A 21,242-nucleotide genomic window follows, 5' to 3' on the forward strand; every position below is an offset into this window, starting at 1 on the left:
CAGTTCTCCAGAACTGCAAAAACACCTAGAACAGCAGGGCTCCAACATGAGGTGCTTGTTAAAGGTTAGACAAGTTGAGATAGAACCCAGATCTCCGCTGTTCTTCTAAGACTCCATGCTTTTGAACCTGAACCAAACCATATTAAAGTTAATGGAGGATACTCATGTCTCCGTGCGATTTTTAGAGGAACTACGCAAAGCACAGGGCTGCCTGATAGGAGGATGAGGGCTCCTTGCTCTGAAAATAATGAGTTGCATGCTAGGAAAGAGATTTACCTGAGTAGGAAGAAGGAGCTATCCTGCTTTTGTAGATACAAATCTCATTCACTTATTGATGGTTTTATTCACAATCTCTTCTATTTCTGCTTTTGTAGATATAAATCTCATTCAGTCATTTCTGGGTTTATGCTCAATCTCTCCTCAGTTGTTCAGCAATGCAGCTGGCCACAGATTTGAGTTTATATCTTGTACTAAAAAAACAAACAAAACAAAACAGATGCAAGCACATCTGGAGATCATGCCATTCTATCTGACAGTGATGGTGAGAAGACTGCGCAGAGCTCTGGCTATGCCTCACATTTTGTCACACTCAGCAATTGGGTTTTTTCTCAGTAAGCTACATAGGATGGCAACTGTAATATCTGACATTTGTAATGAAAACCACTGAAAGCTGAAGATACATGGAACAGAGAAGCCTCCACCTCATTTCTTGCACTTGCCTTAAATACTGTGTTACGATTGCAGTTACTGTACATCTGTGCCCTAGCACCCTCTTGCACACAACAAAGAATAAAAATGTGTAAAAAAATTCAATTTCTTCATCCCCTTCCATGTTTTTGGCTTCAGTACATAAAGCTCTGTCCAAAAATTGTTAAGAGCAGCAATTTTGTTTCTGTCTACTATGGAAGTTATTCCCTACAATCTAACAGATACTAATCCATTCTTTCCCTCCCTCTGATACCTTTTCCAAAGACTTAGACTACACTCCTCAGCTCAATTTTCTCTCAGTTATGAAGTTTTCAAGCAATAAGAAAAAGAATCCTTCTGTATTGCTATACTGTACAGGGGAGCTTCAAGCCTTTTTTTTTTTTCAGCAATCAGGGTCAGCAATGCCATCAAAGAATATTCCCATCTCCAAACTTTTGTTACTCGAGCTTGGAAATAATTTGCTATGCAAATTCCTTTCGGGGATACTGAAAATAGATGTGCAATGTCTTGGGGGAAAAAAGGTCTCATATAATACTGTCAAAAAAATAACTAATTATTTCCTTAAGCAGAATACCCTCTGACGTCTTGCAAATGTATAGCTTAACTCCAAATGAAGGAACAGATTTTTAAAGCATGCAATATTAGGATGAACTGAAATGAACTCAGAAGAATAGTAACCTTGTTTCAGGGAGCACTCTTGTGAACAGAACAAGAGAAGGCCACATACACTGAAAAGATCCTATTTAGTTTTACACATGCAATGTGCAGGTATTCAAAACATTTGCCTTTAGAAGTGTTTTTCACTGTAGCTTTTTTCTTTCTTTCTAGACTTCCCAGTCTGGGTTTGAAAAACAAACAGGATTTCTGCATTTTTTAATTTATTTTTCATTAAAAAATACAAAGTTCATGAGAACCTGAAAAACTTATTATTAAAAATATGTATAGCCATCAGTTTGAAAGAGACATAAAAAAATCAGTCCAAGAAAAAGCTAAGTTTCATGTTCTAGACAGACATGCTTTAAAGGCACAACTACAATGGCTATAGGAAAAAAGCAGAGGAGTTACACTGTTGATCATATCCTTTTTCCTTTAAGGTTAGTGGTAGCTTTGCCCATCAGTCTAACCTTTTTAAATCCAGAGAAAAGAAGAGAAAAAGAAAAAGAAAAAGAAAAAGAAAAAGAAAAAGAAAAAGAAAAAGAAAAAGAAACAGAAAAAGAAAAAGAAAAAGAAAGAAAAAGAAAAAGGAAACCGAAAAAGAAAAATACAAAGAACAAGAAAAAGAAAAAGAAAAATAAAAAAGAAAAAGAAAAAAGACAAAAGAAAAAGGAAATGAAAGGGAAGGAAGGAATGGAAAGGGAAAAGGAACGGGGAAAGGAAGGGCAAGGGAAAGGGAAAGTGAAAAGAAATAGAAAAGAAAGAAAAGAAGAGAAAAAGAAACAAGACAAAGGAAACAGACCATCCATAAAAGCAAAAAAATAAACGAAAAGAAAGAACCAGAAAAGAACAAGCAGAAAAAGAAAAGAAAAACAGAAAATAAACATACCATCACAGACAATCAAAGCCAATACAAGAAAATCAACGACACAGACAGCAAATACCAGAAACCACAAAAAATAAAGAACAGCAATAAATCACATAAAATACAGAAAACTAAAAGACAATAACTACATAAAAGAAAAGAAAAGAAAAGACAAAAGCTCACAACTGATGAACCCTGTGAAAAACTGTGAACCATCCAGGAAGGGATTGTGCGGCAGACTTGACAGAAAGGCTGACCTCAGAGTAGAAACACACGTCAGAATTTTATGATACCTGGCAACTCTTTCAAAGGCCTAACTGAACCCAGTTCATTGTAGGCATCACCAACTGCTTTACAGAAGGCAAGATAGCTGCTAATTGATAAAGATACACACTCCAGTTCTTTTATCAGTTTTCCTTCTACTATGAATTTAAATCAGGATATAAAAGCTACTGGCAACTATTAGGACAATTTGGCACTTCTAAGGGAAAACTTATTGTGGAATAAGCCATCTCAACTTTATTGGCAATAGTGGAGATAAGGTAGTTAATGATGAATTGGTTCACTAGCATTTTTAAGAGTTATAACTCCTTTAGACTTGTCCTTGACTCTGTCTGTTATGGGTTCGCTATTATTTCGGCGATTTGCCAAACTTCTCTGTACCTCCGTTCACCTGGCAGCACAGTAAATGAATGCAATGCTGCCCACAACAGCACTGTTAAGATGCTGAAATGTGTTTGAAGGCCACTGTAGAAATACAGAGGTTTCACTGGTGTTTCATTTTAGCTTCAATAAGCAAATCTGATTGAAGGGGCACAGGAGAATCAGCTCCCTGGCAGAGGAGGCCAGCAGCACACACGCTGGGGAACAGTGCCAGAGCCCCCTCAATGCAGTGACTCAAACTGGTTAATGCCACACCGAATGCTGCGAGACTCACGGCAGAGCCTCGAGGCTTCTGCCACTTTCTTCCCATACACAATCTTCTGGGAAGTTAGGATCCAAATTCTTTTTATGCTATCCACCTTCTGCCTTGAGAGGAAGAACAAATATTAAAGATCTGTCTGGAAAATGCTAAGGCATCATATGCTGTTGAGAATTTCTGATGTTTTTTAAGAACAACTTCCCCTGGTTTTGACCTCCTTCTGTCTCAACCTACTCCCCTGGATTTGACATTCACATCAGTTCTAGGTAACATTCATTTCACAAAGTTAATATTAGGACTCACATTCCTTATATATCTAGGTGCTCTCTTCCAAAGCAGAGTCCTAGACACAATAGTGAGAACCTAGTGCAAAGCTTTAGGTACGCCTTAGTAACTTTATTTCATAACAACCCATCCAGTGTTTCCTGGTTCAAGCTGCATTATCTCAGCCACTCCAATAAAAATCAGAAATGATTCCCAGGAACTATGTTGCAATGATAATAATACATAGGCATTTTTCAAAGAACAGACATCTAATTTTCACTCATGCAATAGCATTTAAAAACACTGTCCTTTGAAAAAGTATATGGATTATCTGACCCTCGGGTTTATAACACCACCCTTAGAGAAGTACATTTTTTGCTAAGTCTAATTCTCCTTAGGCTTGCATCAGAGACTTATATTCGAGTCAAATGAGAGCTGCAGTGAGAACATGGACAATCAGCTCATTGGATTCACTCTTGGGATTGCAACGATGCACATTAAATGAAAATGGAAGTACTCTTAGACTAGAGTTACTACAGGCTTTATTCCTGCTTTTTAGTTTTTGTTATACCACTCAGCTTAAGAGCCTTGCAACAGCATAAAACTAAAGTCACCAACAATATAGAATTTTGTTGTTTGCTCAGTTAGATTACTTAGCTGCCAATGGATGATCACCTAAACATTTTCCTCTCATGCTGTACCACATACTTGACAAATCACTGTCATTTTATTTTAGGATTCTAGGACAAATTTCATCAAAAAGAAGGGTGCTTTAATCCAGATGGAATAAATTCTTATTTTTTTCTAATTACACTTCCCAAATGGTGTCTTTACGGAGGGAAAACAAAGAGGCAACTAAGATAGCCTTGTAAATTAAATCCCACTTGTGGCTAAGCAGAAAAATAAGAATAAAATATTCTTAGAAAAGCAGCATATGCCACCTAAATTTGCAAAAGCTTATATTGAGTTAGACACTGTCACCCTCATTCACAATGAAAATCATGATATTTCAACTCAAGACGCTTCTTAAAATGCAGCCAGTACTAAAAGGTCTAATGGCAATTAAAGTAAGATCTTCTAGAAAGAAAACATCACTGGTCTTACTGTCCTAGTGACAACACTCCCTCATGTGAGCATGTAGAACACCTCATGACTCATGGAATAGTGTGATTGATTCCATCTTTCAAAGTCCACTTCTCATTTTTCTCTATTCAAAGGCCAGTCAGTCATTCTGAAAGACTACACTGAGGTGCAGAGAACCGACTGTCACTTCATTTGGTCCAAGGAGCCAGACACAAAAACACCACCACAGAACACAATGAGGCCAGTTGCCAAAGACATCTTGACACTTTTCAGTAAGAAGCAAAATAATTTCCAGTTATGATCTGGGAGTTAGAACAGGCTCTCTGAAGAGATGTAAAAACATAGTTTTCACAAAACAAATGTTCTATTTGAAGGATTCCACAAGGGAGGCCCCAAATCTTCCATGCTTGTGAAATGGAAATAGGTTATGCTGAATATAGCTCACCATCATGAAAATACCATATTATAAACCCAAGTGACTGATAACTTTATTATGATCAGAACAAAAATAGAATTTTATTCTGTTGTTGTACAGTGAGAACTGAGTCCTGAACTGCATCTCTTGTAAGTTTTAATATAACAAACATAACTCTTCCAGTAAAAAATTAGGTATTTAAGTTAAGATATAACACCAAGTGGTGTCAGACAAGCATTCTATTATGAAATAGGCTGCTCTATGAGACAGAAACGGAGGCTAAGGTTAAGTGTTACGAAAACTCTTCTACTCAGCAGAATTAACCTGCAGAGGCTGGGGATGTTCTTCACGGACCCTCTAGTTTAAACAAAACCCAGTCAGAGATGGAGACTGACTTTGTACACAGGCAGATAGTGATAGGACATGGGGGAACAGTTTTAAACTAAAATAGGAGAGATTTAGATTATATATTAGGAAGAAACTCCCTACTGTAGAGGTGGTGAGGCTCTGGAACAGGTTGCCCAGTGAAGTTGTGGATGCCCCATCCCTGGAAGTGTTCAAGGCCTGGTTGGATGGGGTCTTGAGCAACCTTATCTATTGAATGGCTTCCCTGCCCATAGCAGAAAGGTTGGAACTAGATGATCTTTAAGGTCCCTTCTGACACAAACCATTCTATGATACTATGATCAAAGGGCCTTGTTTGTTTGATTGCATTTAATCTCTTACTATCAGTCTGCCTCAGACAGGGAATGTGTTCTACCATTTGTGCTGGGAAGTGGAGTCATGGTGCTCTCTGTGAACCAGATTTGATGTGCTAAGTCCCTAATAGTGGTGCCAAGATTGTTTGGGATGTAAAGTAACCTGTCACTATTCAAATAAAAATGCATTTTCAAGCACCAAAAATTTCAGTGATGTTCATTAATGGGAAGATTCCAACTGACAGGTCTATCTGCATGCTTCTTTAATAACAGGATGCCATTTAAACATTTAAAATAATGCAGAATTTCTGATTTCTTCAAAAACCCAGGATACCACACCCCACCCAGTGTAGGGGTATTAAAATTCATATTTAACACATTTCAAAATAAGACAGGTGTTTCTTCATTCTATGGTTGTGACTCCATATTGTTTTAAGCACTGATGTCTATTTCTAGTCCCTGTACCTACTAATGGATGAAAGCATGACAGTTTATTTTTAGTGAACTTTTTTTCCAAAGAGTTTTATTTTAAAGCCTGACTAATCTTTGCTGCACCACAGACTAGGCTGATCTCTTGATAAATCTTACCTTACATTGGTGGTGAGCAAGATGACACCAAGTGCTTTTGCAATTAATCCTCTTTCATATCTACCTTTAGAAGAGGGTAAGGAAGACACAGAAAAGAATCACATGATGTGCAACACTTCCCTGGGATCTTAGTGCAGCCTGCAAAAGGTGCAGGAGCCACCCACATTTAGTTGTCTTTTGTTTCTTATAATGATTTTTCAGCAGCTCTACAATGTATGATTTTGTTAGCTCTGTCTGCAATTATTCACTCCATTTCAAAGAGGGAGGAAAACATGCATCAGACTTGCTTGCTCAGATTTTCTTACTTTTATCTTAGCCTCTCTAAATAGGATGTTGGAAAAAAACAGCTGAGGGAGAAGCAAGTTTCAATTTACGGAATGGTGCATTTTTTGAGACATATTATTGTTAAATTTCATTATATAATGAATCAGTGCCAAGGCCACCAAGTCTTTGAAATCTTTCCCCTGTAGTTTATGATTGGCAATTCCACAGCCTGAACCTGTGAAACAGAAAGGGATGGAGAGACACAGAGACAGACCTTTTTTGTGCTCACAGCCTTGTAGTTGCTAATTCTGAGTGCACCCTTCCCTTGCACTGGGAAACATCGTGGTATGATTATTGCAGTTGGCATAAAGGTAAGGGTCACTTGGTCATCATGCAGTAAAAATGAGGAGGGATTTTTCCAGTGTGAGAGAGGTCCCAGAGGCCGAAATACAGAGTCATGTGCACAGAACATGCATGTATGTGTTTATGGGTAGAAGAAAGACTATTTCACACACAAAAGAGTTGTGAGGAGGACAAATAGCTGACTCCATCTGTTCTGGAAGTGACAACCTAGACCTTGGATTACTCCCAACTGCGTAGAGGTAGAAAACCAAACATGTTTTCCTCATCTGTGCTAGAGTAATGGGCATGTGGAAAACAGGGGAGCTCTGGCAGGCACCTCCCCATTTCACCATGTCCCAGGGCACAGTCTGATTTTTTTTCAGTAAGAAAAAAACCCTGGCTTCAGCTTCCTGATATGCTCTGCAGACAGGAAGAATGTAGCCTTTATTCTTCCAAGTAATCTCACAGGGACTGCTTATAAGAGGAGGCATTGCAAAACCAGGCTTGAACTCTTCTGCCCCATGCTTAAGTAATTTCCTTTCCATTTCACAGTGGGAACTAAGAAGATACAAGTACAAGAAAACAGTGGATAATTCACAATTCTTGGTGAAATGACATCTAGATGTACTATTCAGCGTGAGATGTTTATTGGACTCTGAGCAGTGAAACGCCCTGAAAAAGCAAGTAAATGTCTCTACAAATATTTGACTAAGTCTGCTAAATAAGACTCTAGCTGTAGCATTTTGCCTTTCTTGGGGCTTTAATTTTGGCTCTTAAATCCCCTGGCCAGTCCCCCTAACGGTTTTTACAGGGAAGTCAGATGAGTGGGGCAGGGCTTAACATGTGCTACCCTTGAGAGAGCCCAGTGGCCATCAGCTGTCTGCAAGGGATGACTAAGCTGGCTGCAGGATGGAGGGAAATACACAAGTGTTAGGGATTGGTGGAGAACAGCAAAAAGCAGCACTGCTCTTGTTACAATTTGAACTTCTGGGGTTTCTGGTAATTCTCTATTTTTAACTTGGTCATGAAGCAATGATTATGTCCAAATGAGTACGTGTCTATTACAGCCAGCCCAGTGGGCTGAATGGTAAAAACACAGAGCAGGCAAAACATACATATTGTCCCCAAGCCTTGTGGATTTTCAGGAAGGTTTACTGATTTTTATTTTTTCTTTTTCTTCTACTTTATCTTTTTCTTCTTTTCTTCGCTTTTTGCAACCTGATTTGTAATGTTTCCTTTTTTAGTCACAAGCAAGAGGGATTTGCCTTGAATATTCCTGAATCATGATTTTATCTGGGCTTACTGAACAGCTAAAATATCTGTAAAGGACAACTCCATTGCTAATGTTATAGCCCCACACATTCCCCACAGGCCACCTCTTTTCCTCCTTGCTGTCCAGTTTTCAGTGGATTACATTTCAGGTCCACTCCTTGGCCTTAGTAAATAGATCATTCTGTACCACAGACATCAGGCTACAAGGAGAAGGACTATTTTCTTTTCTACTAAAAGATGGCTTTTGGACAGTGGTGCAGATGGTGGAGATAAGCATGCACTCTCCTTTCTACTGTGTATGGTGAGTATGTCCAGAAAGAGTGTGGTAGAAGGTCCCAAGACCTCAGGGAGAAAAAAACAGGAGGGCTAGATATTTTTTAATTTCCAATAGGATATTTTGACCTTTCTTCTCTAAAATAAAACTCTAAATACGATATCTAGTAGGCCATCTGGGCACTTCCTGGGCAATTCAGGTGGGTGTGCCTTGTGATATGTTAGTCGTTTGTCCGGTCTGCTCATTAAAATTTTAAGGAATTAATCCTTCCCTGCTTCCCCTGAGAATCTCCAAAACTGTCTAATGAATCCTGTCATTACTACATAAATACATGCATACATTTGGATTTTTTTCAGTAAATTCAAGCCCATTTTTCCCTTGGTTTTTTCCCCCATCTGAATATTCTTAATTATACCACACTAGGACCAAGCAAATTAATTTCCTTCCTTTCTTGATGGTAAAAATATGTGTCTCAACCTGCAGCACTACATCTCAGCTCAGAGCCCAGCAGAAGAATGTCCTTAGATAAGCACAGGTAACTTACGTAAAACATTAAAATCATTATTTCTCCTTCCAAAGGCAATAACAGAAAAGGCTAGCTCTGCTTCTCCCTCTAATTTTGTCAGGCTAGTATAGAAAACTTACTTCTAACAAAAACCTGACAAAGAGCAGGAGTCTGTGCTTTGAACTACAAGTTTTTCCAAGAAGCCTGCTGTGCTGCCACTCATTTGAGGTCAGCTGGTTGGCCTGATCTGCTCCCAGCTTTGCTGAACAGCTGAGGTTTCCCATTCCCTCTGAAATAGGATCACACATTTACCTCTATAAAGTTGCAGTGAAGCATGATCTGGCTTGAACAGTTGGCAAGAAAGCTGCCTACTCTTCAGTTTATTGCTTTTCCTAGAAATGATCAATGCCACCTGCCAGGTGTCTCAGCAAAGCAAGGCATCCTACACTACGGATTTCTTGGTTTTATCTTTTTTCCAAAGGACTCATTAAGGGCTTGTGATGGACAGCCAAGCAGATACAGCTCTTGTCTGTTTGGCTGATGAGGTTATAGTATCTGTCCTAGACCATCAGCTTTGGATTTCAAATCCTGCATGTAAAACCTGTCTTTGGTCTCATTCCTGCATATCAAAGCCTAGCTGGAGTGTCAAGAGAGGACAAGAAGAGCTGTGGAAAAATCTGCACTAATAAAGATCCCAACAATAACGATCAGCCTACAGTCATGTCGGTGTATACCAGACAACCCAAAGGGAAAAGTTGGGGCCAGAAGGAGAAGACTTTGATTAAGCTGCAGAGCCCTACAGCAAGCTCTGGAATGGACCCAAAGACACAAGTCCCTGCTCACAGGGCATAGGAGGGGAGCTACGCACAGCACCCTACCTGAGCTACTCACCAGGGAAAGAAAGATCTCTCTCCAGCCAGGAGCAGCAGCCTAGAGAAAGACCCAGACACAACCCTTTCAGATCTAACGTGAAAATGCACCTATATAGCACAGACCATTTGAGAAGTATATTAGTCCGAGGTGGGAAAAATGTATTATGTGATTGACAGGTACTCAGTGATCTACTTGTTTCAACAAATAAATTTAGGATCACATTCCCAGTATTTTTAAGCACAACTACATCTAGTGAATTTTCTTCTTGGCATACATGTTAAATATCTGTATTTTCCTAGAGCATATTCACAGACCATGAATAGTAGAGGTTAATACCTACGTGTTTCTTAAATCACATTTTAAAGACTTTCTGCCATTTTTGTAACCAATATTCAACACTACCAGAAATTTAATTCCTACCTGCGAGCCACCAATCAAATCCCTTAGTGAGGAAAGACCAAGAATAAAGACAAATCTGAATAACCAAAAAAACCTGATGGTACATACATGAGAAAAATCGATAAGCATGATCACATCTACAGGTAGTCTTAAAGCAGTAAAGTCCTACAACAGAAGTTACTAAGAGCCTTTTGAAAAAGCAAGCATTGTGTCAACAAGTTTTGTAAGCTTTAAAGTAGTTGTCTGACCCTCTAGAGAACAGTTGCTCTCTCTGCCGATACCAGAAGTATACCTTGATCTTGATATTAAAGATGGAAAATATTCTGCCCTCAAATCATGCCACTGGCATGTTTCATTTCCAAGCGAATTGTCCTCTTATCTTCATGATGATTTTCATACTAAACCCTAAAAAGAATTTCCAGGAAATTTTATAAAAGAAAATGTTTGAAGTATGTTTGGGGGAGGGTGGATCTGAGCAAGTAAAATCCATTATGAAAATTCTCAATAAATAGTACAAAATCAGATTTCAGAGCTCATCAGCTTAGCTTTTATTTCCTTTGAAAATTAGACCACCACAGTCTTTCCCTACATATGTATTGGTCAAAAAACCACCTAGATTCTAATTTAAAATAGTAATTTTTTAAATGTCAGAAGGCATCTTCTATACAAAATTTAAAACAAGTGAGTTCTGCATTGGAACTTTGAAGCTCAGCGGAAGAAATTCCCTTTTAAACATAACCCATTCTGTCTGCTAATAGTTAGATAAACTGCTAGAGCTGCTTAAAGCTTCAGAGTAGAAAACAATGCTCCAAGAAAAATACATAAAGAAAAATTGCTTACATACTGTACTGTGAAATCCCAGTGCTACAAAAGTCTTGCACTATTTTCTCATTAAAACACATGACACCACAGTGTACAGCAATCAGGAATGGGATTTTGCATTTTCTGCTGCTGAAAACCATTAATAATTTACTGACAGCATTAGGTTGCCATAGTAATGTCTGGGATCTCTATTCATAAAAACATATTTGGGCTGCTTTGAACATGAACAGTCTATGTCTTGACAAAGGTAGGTAGATGTGCATACACTACAGCTGAGGTTGCCCCATAAAACACACAGCCTGCAACTGCCTGAATGATGGATTTTCTACATAAATTTCAGGCAAGTAGAAGGTCAGATCTCTGCTGACATAAACTGACAGAACTGCACTGAAGTCAGTAGAGTGATGACCAGTGAACACAAGCAGATAATACATCTCACTGTCTGCAAAGTCACCTGGCTAAGAGAAAGTAACAATAAATACTCCTTGTTTCCATTTCTTGTCTCACTGCACTTCCTGGAAAAGAGTTGCTGGGTTTTATGTTCACATTATAATAGGATCTATTTCTCCTAATGGAGCACCAGTTGCATACGAGCACACATGCACTCACACAACCACCTCCAGTGTGAAGACAGAACTACTTCAGCCTGTGTCCTTTGTCCAGAAAGGTCTGTGTCACATTTTTGCACAGTTCCTGCAGTTCCCTGGAGCACGAAAGCAAGTCAAGACGAATGGTGACAGATACACAGTTTGCTCTGTGGTGCTGACCATGATTTCAAAAGGGGGGTCTTGTAGGTTAGGCCATTTTTATAAACTTGGAGTAATTATTATTATTAACAATACATAATTCACTACTGCACGAGTCGCGCACATGTACTCAGCCTTGCTTCTCTAATAGGGCCACTCCTTTATGATGGACAGAGCAACAGCACACTGTAATATCATAAGGGCTTTTATTTTGGGAGAGGTAGAGTTAATTTTACATAGTGGAGGGTGTTGGTGTTGCAATTGAGTGGAACTGGATGCCTAAGGGAGGGGAGTTGGGATCATCCTTGGACCCAGTCCAGGCTGGCTCAGCTGTGACCAAAATGCCCAACCATTAACAGTAGTTTTGTGATAAATGTAAAAAGACTGATTTCAGTTCCTAGGGAGCAGTCCCACAAACCACAAAAACATTATTTGTGGTAGACACAGCAGGGAGAATCCAAAGGATCCAGTCTGTTGGGACTGGATTTACTCCCTGCAAGAGGTAGGATGAGATTTTTCAAACTTACACAAATCAGATGTTTGTACATTTGGAGGTCTCTCTGAAAGACTGTACTGAGGCAATATTGAGACCTTCCTACCCATGGAGAAATGCTAACTTCAAATTCTTCTCAATTGCTCATTTAGCATCATTCATAAGCACTGAATTCACTCTGACCTAGAGGTGACAGCGAGCATGCTAACACGAAGTGAAACCATCAGGTAACTACAGTTCAGATTAAAATCTAAGGCTAGGAGAGAAACAAAACTCAGAGAAACTGCATATGACTAAGATCTAAAAGGGAAATGAAGATCAAAGAGAAGCTCGGCAGGCACATATTTGGGATGAGCTGTGAATAAGGTAGTAGGAAGAAGTGAGTAACAGGTAAAAGTTACTTCATAATCTCTTATGTTGCACTAGAATATGACTATTCACACTACAAGTATTGTATTAAATGCCCTAAGAATGGTATCTAATGGTCTAGACAGGATTTTAGTTTGGCAGGTTGGCCTTTGGGTTCAGGTTCTTGTCTGAACTGAACCTGACAGAGAACAGATCTCAGCTCTGCAACAACCATGTCCTTCCTATTCCACCATGCAAGGTGCTCTAAGGTCAGCCTGCAGAAGGGCTGCTGCACCACAACTGACCCTCAGGGCTCAAGCAGCATAAGACAGGCAGAAACAGACTCCCCCTGCTCAGGCTGACCAGAAGGGTTACGATGATATCAGACGCAGGCTAATTTGACAGACAAGGCACAGTAGCTCAGCTGCAGCACTGGACTAATGCAGCAGCACAACCCTCCTTGACTGGTGCTGCCCCACATCACTCCAGACCAGACAATAGGCAGAGAAATCTCAGCACAGCAAGGGTTTGAAAGATCTGCACCTAGAGGCTAACTGTATAAAGAGGCAATAACAAAGTTTCAGCTCTCTAAATCCGTTTCTGACCAAGTCTAGCTCTCTCTGTACCTTAAGCACCCACCCCCACATCCCAATCTATGTTTTACCAGCATGTTACCCTAAATCCAGATACAGCAGCATTAAGCAAATAGGGAGAAGCAAAGACTGGTCTTTCTCCACTTAAAAAAATGTGATTAGCTGGGTTTGATGATACGAACCGCCAATCCCTTTCCATTCTGCTTTGGGGAGCAAATGAAAAAAATCACAGATATAAATTTCAAAATATGTCATTTTTTGTATTATAAAGAAGACCTGAGTATTATTAATCTATTTGTTTAATACAGTGAATCTTTGTTCTCCATCTGTTGGCAGAATTGAATTCCAGGTTTGTATTTTTCTAATGTAGGAAAAAGTGTCACTTCACAACTGCAACTTGGAAGGTATATTGTCAGTGTGTTCCTAAATGGAGTTTCATTAGCCTATTTATGGTATTTAATAAAAAAAAAGTCCACTTACTAAATGCGAGCATTTTTCTCACAGCCTCATTAGGGAAGCATCTACTTGGCTTGTTTTGGTTTTCTTAAGTCATCTTTTTTTTAGTGTTAATTACACCCTCCCATACAGCCTTGTTGTGCCCTCGTGGTTATGTATTACTGTAAGGCAGCATTTACTGTATGGCAGGATTTACTGCTAACAAAATGCCCTGTGAAGGGAGATCTGAGAAAGTTAGCTTTTTAACCCCATTTCTGCATACCATATGTTACAGAGCTCTACATTTTGGTTTTTTTCTTCTCCCTAAGAGTCACAAACAATTGTGCACTACTTGTTCTCACAAGTGTCCTGCTCCTTTCACACCCACAGCACAAGGGAACTGGGCAAAGTCTGCAACATGCAAAGGCCTGTGACTCTGACTTGGTATTTTTAAGACAAGTATGAGTCAAATTCATTTTGTGCCTAACATCCAGTGGTTTTATTAGCTGCCAGGCTCAAACTTGCAGAGTATCTCTTGTACTGCTAGCTGGTAGTCAGAAACAAGCAGAGTCAAAATCAATTCTTTAACCCCATCTCCTGGTCTCATCTGGGCAGTCCTGTTTAGAATCCAGACAAAGAAAACAAAGCTGCTGAAACTCACAGTAAATTGAAAGTTATGATGGGGGGGGCAGAAAAGCTTTTACAATTCTAAAGGCTTGCCTGTACTAATAATCCATTGAGGTGCAGGCAAAGGTACCATACTGGGTCTACACTTTCAAGGTATAGTTAGATACTTTCCCTTTCCTTTGAGGTAATCATATCTGTGTGAGGATTTAGTGCAGGGTAGCTAGTAGCTTGTGTAAAGCCCATCAGCCAAACAGCATGCTTCACATTAGGCAAGCCCATACATTTCCAGACAGAGTGCCAGCATGTTTGTGAGCAGCTGTAAGGACTTCTAAAGAAAGGCTTTCAGATAACAGGTAATCCAGAAAAGCATTAGAATTTACACGACACATATCATGTATTCCATGAAAGTCTGGGCTTGAGCAAAAAGACCAGCCTGTTCCACTGACACTGCTTTCTTCCTGCCAGTCACACTGGCAGTAGTCTCACTGAAGGAAGAGTAAACTGGAAATGAAATTTTCCACTATTATAACCAATGAGAAGTGATTGCCAGAACACGGGCAAAGAATCAGAACAGTCTGTACTGGCAAACTCAAACAGCCTACACAAAGCTGGCCAAGAAAGATGCAATTAAATGTGCACCACCTTCCCTGCATTCCTTTGTAATTAACTTTTATTCATTCTTGCAATGAGTAAAGATTAAAAATGTAACAAACAGGCAGAATACCTACCTTTCACCTATTAAAAGAAGTATATGTTTAGAATGCACTTTTTTCCTCACTTACTTTTCAGTTAAAACCTGACATTTGTAACATGGATTAGTTCTAGCAACTATCAAGTCTGATTCTAGTTCATGTGACCAACTATTGCCAGTAGTCCGAAGAAAAAATATGACACAGAGGCTTATAGTGTAAACAGAAGAGACGAGGTAGCCAAAACTGTTAAATCCTATTATAGTTTTTGTCACTACTTGATCCATTCAAAATATTGAGAGCGAAAAATTTTCAGGTCTAAGGCATGCTAGAATGTCTGGGCAAACTTGTGGGACGCTGCACGTCTACATGAGTGTGGATATTTGCACTCACAGTTACTGAAAATACACCCTCACACAAGAGAGTCTGTTTACTGAGTCTGCCAGGAACCATCGAGGTACAGTGCATGTAGAGTCTTTGATACAAGCTCTATCCACACAGGCACTAAATAAGCCGTAGGAAACTTCCACTTTGTATGTGGATTGAGTGAATAGGAAAAAAAAGAAACTAAACATAACAAAAGTGTTATGGACAAATAATAACACGATGGTGAAATTTAACTTATCATTTTTCATTTTTGCACAGGAACACTCATAATAAATAATCCCACTGGCCTGGAAGAAAGCATTTTAAACAAAACTTATAAAATATGAGATCTTCATGTAGAATGTATGCCTGTGCATTGATTTGAAACCTACTGAAATGTATTTGAGTGGTGTCATTGATATGGAATCCACAGATAAAGTCAGAGACTTCTAACCATTGTTACCAATGTTGAACAGTAAGACAAAGGTGGTCTCTCTCCCTGCCGGGGGAGTCACTGATTGTTACCCTTGCTGAGCTGTGAGTGGGCTTTTTTATATGAAATCAGATTCAGCATTGTCCACAAAACAGATAAGTTAACTCGACATATTTTCTTTTACAGTGGGTATTTACTGCAATTTTTCTAGCTGTCCATCGTAGGCCTTGAAAAAAACAAATACGAATCACTACGTCAAGTTAATGCTCATGGTTTGAAAACACTAACAGTGGAACAACTTGTCAGGGATGACTGTTAGCTACGCTAAAGGATTTTAGAAGCGGACAAGATTTAAGGCTAAAATCTGGAGTCTTTTCTGTTTCACATACATAATGTGACTATTTCAAAAGGAATTAAGAGTGGACAGAAGGATATTCACCCAAGAAGACACTGAAAGATACAGATACAGCTTAGCCAACTCCTATACCATCTTCTCCAGAGGCTCTGGACAAAGGAAATGTTGAGGAGGAAATACAATATAAGGATGCAGTACACTCACTAACCAGTCTAAATTATTGTAAAGGTTTGAAAATTACAGCACCAGCTCGAATATTCTAATTTAAACTGGGAGGGGACTGTCAAAATCACTTCCAGAGACCAAATATTTCTTTTACACTGAACTTGGGACGTGGTGAACAAAATTTCTCAATAAAACTTTAAGAAATTAAGAAATGGTTTGAGGTCAGTAATACCTAAACACACCAAATGATAGCTATGCCCTCTTCACTTTAATGTAAATTTTGCAGTGTATCTAATGGGACAATTTTCAACTATATCAAGTTTGTCAGTTGTGTCCTACAGACACCTGACAATTTAGTAGCAGATTACCCCTTACATAATAATAGTGACTGCATGTTTGAACGTGTTTCTTTTAGTATGTGTCTGTATGTAAAAACATCTCCCATTCTCAGCAGATGTGTAAGCATCTTCTTTAAACAAGGAAGACCATTCACAATAATTGTTTATGGCCAATTTCAAGAAAACACACTGTTCTGTTCTTTTACACTTTGTCAGGTAACAAATATTTTTCTAGGGTGTTATCGTGCTTAATCAACTCCTACAACAACTTTTCTGTTTCCTGCTACTCTGTCCTGCTAGGCAGAATCTGAAGTTATGTCACGAGCATGAGCTACGAGGAAGAAACTACATGTTGAAACATGACACGTTATTCCAGAAAACTGGTAAAGACACAGGCAGATTCAGATAGATTTTGACTTTCCTGTTCCTGAGTACTTTTTTGAAATAGCCAGCAAAACAGATAGTGATGGAAGATTTGCAAAATGCAATAAGCTGGTCGTCTGCCAATAAAGATCTTCCCATTCCAGATTTTGATGTACATCTGGCACTAGTGTACTTCCCATCACTGGAAAATGTCCTCTCTATCCTTCAGGTATGTACTTTTGATGTCTAAAAGCCTAGGTTTACAAATCAGCCACTGTTAATAAACACATCAGTTCACAACAGTGCTTAGAAACAGCACTGAGAAAGGCAGCCTGCCTCTAAAAATAAATTGCATTTGTCAGGGTTTTGGATATTTTAAGATTCAGCTTGAAAAAAAAAACCTGAGAGAAAGCAAAAGGAGAACCTAAGCTTTCCCAAAGAGTTCAACAAATCTGAAGACAACATGGTATTTTCACAAGAGGAGGGAAGCCACTGCAGGTCCACACAAAGAAGCAAGCTGAGCCCCTAATGTGGCCCCTCTGCTCTAGTCAAGCAGCGAAAGTGTAACCAACATCACCTGGGATGAAAAATATGGGAGAGAGATAGTTTTGCATTATTTGACTGGCCATGGTGACAGAACACTTTTCTTATCCACAGCCGTGTGACACAGAGCAAACTTCACAGATTAACTTTCCACCTATAAAGACGAGAGTACATTACTTCTCGTAAACTGTCACTGATTTCTTTGTTTACTCAGGAAGACAAATTAGGAGACATTAGTCTTCCTGTACATAACATTTTAGCCCCAAAGAAGCACACCTTAGGCATTCTGGTATGCAGGATTACTAATAGACTGGAAAAACAACAGCTCAATGTAGCCACTCTTGCTGCATCATGGATGAGAAGATACGCTGACAAAACTATCATCTTTCTTGACGGCAGAGGGAGTATAAATAGAAGGTAACTGGCTGGAAGTTAAAATCCTCCTTCTCTTTACTTTCTCTCCTCCTTGGAAATACAAAGCAACAGAATATGTCAGCTCCTGTGATGTCCTTATGATGTCCAAAATTATGGAAATACTTCACTTGGAGGATGATGTATAGTCACTGCATAACCCAGGGTAATTACCAGGCATTAACACACAGGTACAAGATGGTAATTAATATATGTCCCCCTCTTAAGTTCTCAGCCTCGAGGCCAAGTCTGACCTCCAGGCACCAACTGCTGTTTCTGCAGTTGGATGTCCCTGTTCAACCCATGTCCTGTTGTGCCAGGTTCCTTTCATCAGCAATGAGCAGTTTCCAAGTGACCGTGTTCAATGTTCCCTTTGCAGAAATAAAGCCAGTGGCTTTAATGTGAGAGCTATAGCCTTTTCTTCTCATCATCTCCAGCACTCAGCAGACTATGGCTGTCAGGAGTAGCCTAGCAATCTCAGATGTGCTGACTACTTCAATCCTCCTATACTTTCACAAAGAGGAGGGATATGATGGCTGTTACACTGATTCAGGTATCACAGTGATTTTGTACCTTCAATGCACAGCCTGAATAGAAAATATTATGAACTGTTACCACCCAGTGGAATTAAACTGTCACTTAACATTTTTTCAAGTTCATTGTATCAATCCTACACTGTCATTTCATCAATTCATCAAGAAGTCTGAGCAATGAACAAGTTTCATATGCAGGTTGAACAGCATGACATACAGCAGAAAATCACTTATCAAAGCAAATGGCAAACCTAGACTGAGTGATCCAGACACAGGAGAAAATTTCACAAATGAAATACTATTATCTTCATGTTTTTATTGTTAAGGGCTACATATGCTGGCTCCATAGGATTTTTTGGGAGCACGTTTAAAATGGACAGGAATAAAGACACAGGCATTCAAGCCTTTCTAAGACTACATCTTTACTACTCCCTCAAGAGAGAAAAATGCATTATTTTCTCCTGTTTTGGACAATACATATAGATTAACTAACCATTTATATTTTGAATTATATGTAGGTTAGTGAATAAATAACACCTACAAATTGAGTTGCTTTTGGACTCCACCTTACTCCTACCATCACCAGGGACCCTAAATCAAAGCGCCGTAATAACTGATGGTGTCTTTTTTTAGCTAGAAAAATGCAGCACGCAAAGAGGTTCTGGTAATAAACACTGACACACCTTCACTGCAGCAGCTTGCTGGAGCTCTGTAAGAGAGTGTAAGTTGTCCAAAGCAGGTAACTACCTGTCTTTCTCCAATAAATGTATGTAAGAGTTAATGCACAGCTAGGCTGTGATCCTTGGTCCAGGCTTTTGGACAGCACAGTGACAAAAAGCAATATCTCAAGTGGATTGATCTCCTAAGATGCAGAGGCTTACAAAACTGAAGTACCTAAACTCAGCAGCATACCTCATTTGTGAAAAGGCAAAATAACAACTGTTTAAGAGAACTTGGTAACACAATACCTCTGCCTGAGCCAGGAAGCTGTCGAGAATCCATGTGGCCAGAATGGGATTCCTTCAGTGTGAATCTAGCTACATATATTCTTGTATTATGTTTCACAAAATCCTTAACTGCTCCTGATAGTAACACCTCATTGTTAAATATTTTTGAGGAAAAAAAGAAGTGCCTTGGCAAAAATAAATATGATAAATACCAACCAACATACTGGGATTTTACCCTTTGCACTATGAGTTTGTGTCTATTACCAGGCTACCTAAAAAAAGTGGGGCTTACACAACCACACTTTCCTTGTGGGTTTTATCTGTTTCCTGCTGCCCAGTAAGTCTTTCTACCTATTCACTGATTTCAAGTCAGACACAGTTAGGGGATCAACATCCAAAAGACATTGAAGCCTCAGTTACTGAGTGAGAGTGAAGACCCCTTAGACCTCCCTGAGAGAGGCTGCAGTGGGAGTTCAAGCTTTATTTGGTTTGCAAGGGTGCCACCGTGTGACACAAAACCGTTCCCAGAAAAAGGAGACAGGAATGTCCTCCTCAAGGCACTCCAGCAACTCGAAGAGACTGATTGCTAAGAAGGCCTTCTGCCCTTAACTTTGAGCCCACTACCATATCTTTCAGAAGATCCTCTCCAGGTTCCCCTTGGAAAGTGTCGTTGGGAACTCCCTTCAGCAGACCAGCAAGGAACATACACCTGCAAATGGGACGGGAAAGAAAGCAAGAAGGGCAACAGCTAATCCTGGAAGCAGGCAGCCTCCTACTGAGTGCTTTGGTGTTACAGCGCGACAGGTTTTGTATGCCTTTGCCCTACATAGCTGTGAAGATCCCTCTGGCACTTCTATGTCAATAGGAATAGTATTTCCTGGCAGTTTCCAGCATGGGACATTGTAATCTGCCTGTTCTGTCCTCCTAAAATGTCAGGTGGAGGATTCTGATCTGTTTTTCACTTCCTGACCTAAATTGCTGTGATATAAATAGCAGCCAGGTGTTAATTAATTCCCATACGCATGCCTGTATGTGGATGACGTTTTTATATACATGTGCGCTTTTATGGACAAGTCTTTTCTCAGTTACTATAGCAAAAGTAGGTCTTACACAGATAAGGACCAGATGCTTAATTAATGAGATAGCTTTCTGCCTCAAAGGAAGTGTACTAAACCATACGCACTGGGGATGCTGCTTCTGTCACTGTATGAGGCCAAGAACCCCCTGCACGCTTGGCATGAATTCGCAACAGAAGCCTCCACATTCTGTGTAATTGGAACCTGTGCTTTACCTCCAGCCAGGCTTTGCCCCACTCTGTGCTCCTTGTGGTGAGTAGGCCAAGTATTGTTCACTAGCAACTTAGGCAAGTGACTCAACAGGCCATGGCAGCACCTCAGCTTGTGGACACAAAAGGAGCCGTGCTGCCAGCATGCACATGAGTAGCCAGAGGATGACAAGAGCCACAAGATGACAAGAGCCTGCCAGGAACCTGGCCAGTGGGGAGCACTTACCTGAGGCATATCGGTAACCAACTGAGGGTAAACTTATATTAGCAATTTAGTCCGAAGTGAGCTTCTGGAGTGAACCTCCTGAAGATGCCCACCTGCTGTGCTCTGGTTCACACTGCGGAGCTGTGTTGGGGCAGATGCACTGAATTACTTTTGGATTAAGCTACACCATGAAATGCACTAGAGGAGTGTGGTGGGTTGACCTCGGCTGGACACCAGGTGCCCGCCCAGCCGCTGTATCACTCCCCTTCCCAGCTGGACAGGGGACAGAGTAAGGTGGAAAAACAACTCATGGGTTGGGATAAGGCAATTTATTTAAAGCAAAAAGCAAAGTGGAAGCTTGCATGCACAAAAGCAAAGTGAAGTGAAAGATAGCAGGGTTTATTCTCTACTTCCCACCA

At 39.8% G+C, this 21,242-nt stretch overlaps 1 protein-coding gene across 4 annotated transcripts in view; it reads right to left on the minus strand.

Annotated features, from left to right (window-relative positions):
* Positions 1 to 21,242, minus strand: part of SLC1A2 (solute carrier family 1 member 2) — a 91,491-nt gene that overhangs the window by 59,057 nt on the left and 11,192 nt on the right. For 2 of the 4 annotated variants that reach the window (XM_027732653.2, XM_039383903.1), the window contains exon 2: positions 277 to 470. The exons of the other annotated variants lie outside the window; for them this stretch is intronic. The gene's annotated coding sequence lies outside the window, so the exon portion shown is untranslated. The remainder of the gene's footprint in view (positions 1 to 276; positions 471 to 21,242) is intronic. 4 annotated transcript variants of the gene reach the window in all.

The sequence above is a fragment of the Pipra filicauda genome, unplaced genomic scaffold (genome assembly GCF_003945595.2).
Source record: "Pipra filicauda isolate LSUMZ 115617 unplaced genomic scaffold, ASM394559v2 scaffold32_size4067784_pilon, whole genome shotgun sequence".
Lineage (NCBI taxonomy): Eukaryota > Metazoa > Chordata > Aves > Passeriformes > Pipridae > Pipra > Pipra filicauda.